This window comes from Bombina bombina, chromosome 3 (genome assembly GCF_027579735.1).
Source record: "Bombina bombina isolate aBomBom1 chromosome 3, aBomBom1.pri, whole genome shotgun sequence".
Taxonomy (NCBI): domain Eukaryota; kingdom Metazoa; phylum Chordata; class Amphibia; order Anura; family Bombinatoridae; genus Bombina; species Bombina bombina.
In genome coordinates this window covers 366,855,819-366,864,105 of record NC_069501.1, presented here as the reverse complement: position 1 = coordinate 366,864,105, position 8,287 = coordinate 366,855,819, and positions in this window count along the sequence as shown.

Sequence of the window (8,287 nt, the reverse complement as noted above, 5' to 3'; positions counted from 1 at the left end):
CCTTGTATTTTTATTTGGAACTCGTTGTACCCTATTTAGTTTTTTTCTGGAGTCCTTGATGGATGTTAATCTGTGTCTTTCCCCCTTGGGGGAGATTACAGTAGAAAAACAAATGTGGTTTGATCACAGTACAACTGCTGTGTTAACCAATAGAATAACAGAGGTGCGCCAAAATAACCAATCACATATGATAATGTAAATATAGAGATACCAATATCAATCTTAATATACTCTATATTATACTATAGAAAAAGTATATATATTTGTCATATAATCATAATATTTTCCAACATCGATAAGAGGAAATAGATAGACTTAAAAACATAGATAAAGTCCCTCTAGTAGGTATTCAAACCAATATAGGCAATGTAGATACAAAGTTCATCAATACGATGATGAGCAGCTCTCTCCAAGTTGTATGCAAAGATAGAATATGTCCTGGAAGACAAAAAGAAAAAAGAGGCGCTCTTGGTGCAGCAAGTTCCAATTTGTATGACAACCAAAAGTTTGTGATCTAGATAAACAGAACTTTATACTACTCTTCCTTGCTCTGGTGAATTTGTGATTATCCATAGCAGCCTGTGGATTCCCATCTTAGCTGACTATTTCAGCTCATCACGGAGGTTTCACGGTGTATCGGATCCCTGCTGTCACTATCTGGCGTGTCAGCACTGCTTGGCAGAGTCGCCATCGAGGAGTCAGCCAAACGGCTCTGAAGTTTCGGTCCGCCCACTTTTGCACTGCATGTGCATATTTGTTTGTGAGTATATTATCTAGATCACGAACTTTTGGTTGTCATACAAATTGGAACTTGCTGCACCAAGAGCGCCTCTTTTTTCTTTTTGTCTTCCAGGAGATTACAGTAGTCTGATCCCTTTCTCTAGTAAGGGGTGTGTTGTTTGGGACTGACTGCTTGGTGACGGTGTCTCCTGGAGGCTTGTTTGCTCAGTCGTGTCTAGTTCCTGAGGTCTCTAGCAAGGCTTGTGAACTATCTGTGGGTCAGTGTCCTTGGGGTCCCTTCCTTTTTTCAAGGTTTTCTCGGCTTTGGATGAAGCAGGTTTTGTGGGGTAGGGGTTTTCAGGCCTGGTGCCCCCCTTTGTAGCATTCAGTGTACTCTATAGCTTGGGTATTGTTTTCCCAAAAGTAATGAATGCAGCTGTGGACTCTTTCCATTTATGAAGAAAAACTTAAATTATGATGCTTACCTGATGATGATTTTCTTTTCTTCAGATGGAGAGAGTCCACAACTCCCCGCACTTATTTTTTCTGTGGGGCGTCTGTTATTTTTTTTCTGGCACTCTTTCACCCTGATATTTTTTCTATATATAGTCTTCCTCGGCAGAATGACTGGGGGAAGTGGGAGAGGTATTTATGCCTTTAGCTGGGGTGTGTCTGCCTCCTCCTGGTGGCCAGGTTCTGAATCCCCAAAATTAATGAATGCAGCTGTAGACTCTTTCCATCTGAAGAAAAGAAAATTATCAGGTAAGCATAACTTAAGTTATTTGGGTTTAGCTGAGTCCACGTCCAATCTCTTCAGTAGAGTAGTGGTGGATTTTAAACGGGAAGTTGTGAGGTAGTCCTTGCTTCGTTTCCTAACACATTGCTGCCCATTGTACAGAAAGCTAGAGTTGGTTACCCTGTTCTTTCTTTTTCTACATGTCTCTGTAAGGAGTATGTGTCTTTTCACGTCTTGTGAGCTGTCTTCGTGCTGGACAGCTAGACTGCAGGTGAGTGCTTTTGTCTTCTAGGTCTTGGAGACTTGCACTTCAGAAGAATGTCATATGCAGTGGGGACATTTTTAAAATCCTTTGTCAGAAAACATCACCTCAGTGGCTTACATCAACCACCAGGGAGGAACTCAGAGTTCCTTAGCCATGAAGGAGGTGGCACAGAAGCTCACAATTGTTGTCTGCCATCCACATTCCTGGAGTGGACAACTGGGAAGCGAATTTCCTGAGCAGACAGACATTTCATTCCGGGGAGTGGGCTCTCCATCCGGAGGTGTTCTCCAGGTTAACCCTCAAATAGGGGGGTGCTGGAGTTGGATCTGATGGCGTCTCGGCAGAATGCCATGCTTCCAAGGTACGATTCAAGGTCAAGAGATCCTCAGGGCGCTCTAATAGATGCTCTGGCGGTTCCTTGGGATTTCGGTCTAGCATACCCGTTTCCTCAGTTTGTGCTCCTTCCCCAAGTTATTGCTCGTATCAAACAAGAGAGATCATCTGTAATTCTATTAGCTCCTACACAGCTTTGCATGATCTGGTATGCAGAACTATTGAAGATGTCATCTTGGTCGCCTTGGAGGTTGCCTCTGAGGAAGGACCTTCTTACTCTGGGTCCATTCCTCCATACAAATTTCGTTTCTCTGAAGCTGACTGCTTGGAGATTGAACGATTAGTTCTGTCTAAACGTGGATTTTCTGAGTCGTCATTGAGACCATGATCCAGGCTTGCAAGCCTGTTACTCAAAATTAACCATAAGATATGACGGAAATACCTTTTTATTGGTGTGAATCTAAGGGCTACTCTTGGAGTAGGGTCAGGAATCCTACAATTTTGTCTTTTCTCCAGGAAGGTCTCTGGAGAAAGGGTTTTCAGTCAGTTCTCTGAAAGGTCAGATTTCTGCATTATCTTTTTTGTTACACAAGTGTCTAGCGGATGTGCCAGATGTTCAATTTATTTTGTCAGGCCCTGGTCATAATCAGGCCTGTGTTTAAACCTGTTGCTCCTCCTTGGAGCTTTAATCTTGTTCTTAAAGTTTTGCAGCAGGCTCCGTTTGAGCCAATGCATTCCATAGATATTAAGTTGCTATCTTGGAAGGTTTTGTTTTTTATTGCTATCTCTTCTGCTCGGAGGGTTTTGGATTTCTCAGCTTTGCAGTGTGATTCGCCTTACCCTATTTTTCATGTGGATAAGGCGGTTCTTCATACTAAATTGTTTTTTTTTCCTAAAGTGGTTTTGGATAGTAATATTAATAAGGAAATTGTTGTTCCTTCTCTCTGTCCCAATCATTCTTCTCATAAAGAACGTCTGTTGCACAACTTGGATGTTGTGCATGATCTAAAATTCTACCTAGAGGCGACTAAGGATTTTTGCCAGTCTTCTGCTCTGTTTGTTTCTCAGTAAAGTGTAAGGGTCAGAAGGCTGCTTCTACATCTCTTTCCCTCTGGTTGAGAAGTAAAATTAGTTTTGCTTATGAGACTGCTGGACAGCAGCCTCCTGAGAGAATTACAGCTCATTCCACTAGGGCTGTCTCCATTTTCTTGGGCTTTAAATAATGAAGCTTTTGTGGAACAAATTTGCAAGGCTGCAACTTGGTCCTCTCTGCATACTTTTTCCAAATTTGATACTTTTGCCTCAGCTGAGGCCTCTTTTGGGAGAGAGGTTCTTCAAGCGATGGTGCCTTCTGTTTAGGTCTGTCTGTCTTGTTCTCCCTCCCTGTTCATTCTGTATCCTCTAGCTTGGGTATTGGTTCCCACTTGTAAATGAATGACGTTGTGGACTCTCCATATCCTAGGAAAGAAAACAATTTATGCTTACCTGATAAATTTCTTTCTTCCGGATATGGATAGTCCACGACCCCACCCTTTATTAAGTTATTTTTGACTAAACCTCAGGCACCTCTATACCTTTGTGTTATTCCTTTTAAATTTCCCTTTGGTCGAATGACTAGGGATTATGGGTAGGGGAGTGACACTAAACAGCTTTTCTGCGGTGCTCTTTGCCTTCTGCTGGCCAGGAGTGATATTCCCACTAGTAATTGAATGACGTTGTGGATTCTCCATATCTGGAAATAAAGACATTTATCAGGTAAGCATAAATTTTGTTTTCCCGTAATGTTTTTCCAATTACATTTTATACTCTGCAGCTGGTATAACAAGTATGTGGAAATTGCCTTTTTTTAGGTTTGTGTATATGACAGCTTGTTTTGTGCTTTAAAACCACAACCTATTAACCTCAAAACTCCTTGCTGGAAAATGGGAACCACGGGATCATCGATGCAATCACGTGATTTCAAGGCCAGGATCGGATCATGGGAGACGGCCTCCAGTCTGTTTTTTCATTCCCAGAAAGGAGGAGGCTGCAGGACGCCATATAAGGTAGGAAGTTCAATGCCGTCTTAACGGCGTTTAAAGCCCAGCGTTGTTAGGATGGCATGGAACGTGAAGTTGTTAAAATCGGTTAAGCTTTCAGGTAAAATCACATCTCATTTTATTACTGTGTACACATGTATGCTTCCTTATCTTATATCTGTCTGTAAATCAAACCCAATACTTAGAACAAATGACAATTATTACTTATCTTGTAATTTCTTCTGCTGGCTATGTTTACATAGCTTGTCAATAGCCTATACTTAAAGGGACATGAAACCCAAAACATTTCCTTCATGGTTCCCATAGAACATACCATTATAAACAACTTTTCAATTGACTTATCTAATTTGCTTCCTTCTCTTTGTATCCTTTGTTAAAAACCATGCTTAGGTAGGCTCAGGAACAACAATGCACTACTGAGAGCTATCTGCTGATTGGTGGCTGCATGAATATGGTTGTTGTCATCGGTTCACTTGATGTGTTCAGCTAACTACTTTGTTGCTGCTTCAACAAAGGATTCTAGGAGAATGAAGAAAAATTGATGATAGATGTAAAATGGGAAGTTGTTTAAAATCCTATGATCTATCTGATTCCTGAAAGAAATTCATGTCTCCTTAAGTATAGAAAATTTCAGTATAGCAGGGGCAGAACTACTAGTGGTGCAGTGGCACCGGGGCCCAAGTGCAGAGGGGCCCATTCAAATAGCACAGCAGCAGGTCTCTCAAAAAATCACAGCCAGATTGGGAAGTTTAAAAAATGTTTTATTTAAACTTTCACATTTCAGTACAATTACCTGCTTCTAATTGCTTTGGGAAACTATTCCTAAAGTGAATGGGGCTATTTTACTTTGACTAAGTGTACTACTATTCCTCTGAAAGATAGTACTTCTTTTAGAGATCCCCATGGACATGAAATTAAAGTATTTTCATAGAAAAGCTTTTTTTTTTTTTTTGCAAGCAGGGTTTATTTTTAGGCCTGCTATTGCTTGTGTTGCAGTAGCCTCTACCCTTTGGTTTAAGGGTTTATTTGAGCAATTTTCTGAGGATTCTAATTGTGAAGCGTCTCCTAGTCAATTGAAGCTCTTAGAAACATGCTTTAATTTGGCATGCTGTTTTTGATATTATTATGATCAATGCTAAGAATATGTTTTAGTCAGTTTTAACAAGAAGGGCTTTATGGTTGAAATAATGGTCTGTTGACATGGTTTCTAAATCTAGACTTCTGTATGTTCCTTTTAAAAGAAAAATATTGTTTGGGTCTGGTTTGCATGACATTATTTCTCTTGTAAGGTGTATCCAGTCCACGGATTCATCCATTACTTGTGGGATATTCTCCTTCCCAACAGGAAGCTGCAAGAGGACACCCACAGCAGAGCTGTCTATATAGCTCCTCCCCTAACTGCCACTCCCAGTCATTCTCTTGCAGCTCTCGACAAGAAAGGAAGTATCGAGAGATGTGGTGACTTAGTGTAGTTTATCTTCAATCAAAAGTTTGTTATTTTTAAATGGTACTGGTGTTGTACTGTTTTCTCTTGTTAAGTGTATCCAGTCCACGGATCATCCATTACTTATGGGATATTAACTCCTCCCCAACAGGAAGTGCAAGAGGATTCACCCAGCAGAGCTGCTATATAGCTCCTCCCCTAACTGCCATTACCAGTCATTCTCTTGCACCCAACGAATAGATAGGATGTGTGAGAGGACTGTGGTGATTATACTTAGTTTCATACCTTCAATCAAAAGTTTGTTATTTTATAATAGCACCGGAGTGTGTTATTCCTTCTCTGGTAGAATTTGAAGAAGAATCTACCTGAGTTTTTCTATGATTTTAGCCGGAGTAGTTAAGATCATATTGCTGTTTCTCGGCCATCTGAGGAGAGGTAAACTTCAGATCAGGGGACAGCGGGCAGATTAATCTGCAAAGAGGTATGTAGCAGCTTATTATTTTCTGACAATGGAATTGATGAGAAAATTCTGCCATACCGATATAATGTAAACTCAGCCTTAAATGCAGTAGCAGCAACTGGTATCAGGCTGTCATGTATGTATATTTTACACTTCAGTATTCTGGGGAATGGCACTTCACTGGAATTATACTGTATGCATAAAACTTTAGCCTAATTTGCAGGGACTAGCAACAGGCTTTTTAATAACACTCAATTTATTAATGTTAAACGTTTTTTGCTGGCATGTAAAATCGTTTAATTTTCTGAGGTACTGGGTGAAAAAATGTTTTGGGCACTATTTTTTTTTTCCACTTGGCAGTCGTTTTATTTAATTTATGACAGTTTACTGATCTCTCTCACTGTTATGTGTGAGGGGGAGATTCAGTCAGAAGTTTATTGTCTTCCCTGCATGATCCGGTTCATCTCTACAGAACTCAGGGGTCTTCAAAACTTGTTTTGAGGGAGGTAATCACTCACAGCAGAGCTGTGAGATTGTAGTTGACTGTGATAAAAAAACGTTTATTTCTGTATTTTTTTTTTTTTTTCTGCTATCAGGGTTAGTTATCCTTTGCTAATGGGAGCAATCCTTTGCTAAAATTGTGTTTTTTACAAAGATTTGATGCTATAACTTTTCAGTTTATTAATTTTCAACTGTCATAACTTTTTCTGTGCTTCTTATAGGCACAGTACGTTTTCATATTATAGTAAATTACTTGAAAAGTATTTCCAAGTTGCTAGTTTATTTGCTAGTGTGTTAAACATGTCTGATTCAGAGGAAGATATCTGTGCTATATGTGCTAAAGCCAAAGTGGAGCCCAATAGAAATTTATGTACTAACTGTATTGATGCTACTTTAAATAAAAGTCAATCTGTACAAATTGAACATATTTCACCAAACAACGAGGGGAGAGTTATGCCGACTAACTCGCCTCACGTGTCAGTACCTGCATCTCCCGCTCGGGAGGTGCGTGATATTGTAGCGCCGAGTACATCTGGGCGGCCATTACAAATCACATTACAGGATATGGCTACTGTTATGACTGAAGTTTTGGCTAAATTACCAGAACTAAGAGGTAAGCGTGATCACTCTGGGGTGAGAACAGAGTGCGCTGATAATATTAGGGCCATGTCAGACACTGCGTCACAATTTGCAGAACATGAGGACGGAGAGCTTCATTCTGCGGGTGACGGTTCTGATCCAAACAAACTGGATTCAGATATTTCAAATTTTAAATTTAAGCTGGAAAACCTCCGTGTATTACTAGGGGAGGTGTTAGCTGCTCTGAATGATTGTAACACAGTTGCAATACCAGAGAAAATGTGTAGGTTGGATAAATATTTTGCGGTACCGGCGAGTACTGACGTTTTTCCTATACCTAAGAGACTTACTGAAATTGTTACTAAGGAGTGGGATAGACCCGGTGTGCCGTTCTCACCCCCTCCGATATTTAGAAAGATGTTTCCAATAGACGCCACCACACGGGACTTATGGCAAACGGTCCCTAAGGTGGAGGGAGCAGTTTCTACTTTAGCTAAGCGTACCACTATCCCGGTGGAGGATAGCTGTGCCTTTTCAGATCCAATGGATAAAAAGTTAGAGGGTTACCTTAAGAAAATGTTTGTTCAACAAGGTTTTATATTGCAACCTCTTGCATGCATTGCGCCTGTCACGGCTGCAGCAGCATTTTGGTTTGAGTCTCTAGAAGAGACACTTGAATCAGCTCCATTAGATGAGATTACACACAAGCTTAAAGCCCTTAAGTTAGCTAACTCATTTATTTCTGATGCCGTAGTACATTTAACTAAACTTACGGCTAAGAATTCCGGATTCGCCATTCAGGCACGCAGAGCACTGTGGCTAAAATCCTGGTCAGCTGACGTTACTTCTAAATCTAAATTGCTTAATATACCTTTCAAAGGGCAGACCTTATTCGGGCCCGGGTTGAAAGAAATTATCGCTGACATTACAGGAGGTAAAGGCCATGCCCTGCCTCAAGACAGAGCCAAACCTAAGGCTAGACAGTCTAATTTTCGTTCCTTTCGTAATTTCAAAGCAGGAGCAGCATCAACTTCCTCTGCACCAAAACAGGAAGGAGCTGTTGCTCGCTACAGACAAGGCTGGAGACCTAACCAGTCCTGGAACAAGGGCAAGCAGGCCAGGTAACCTGCTGCTGCCCCTAAGACAGCATGAATCGAGGGCCCCCGATCCGGGAACGGATCTAGTGGGGGGCAGACTTTCTCTCTTCGCC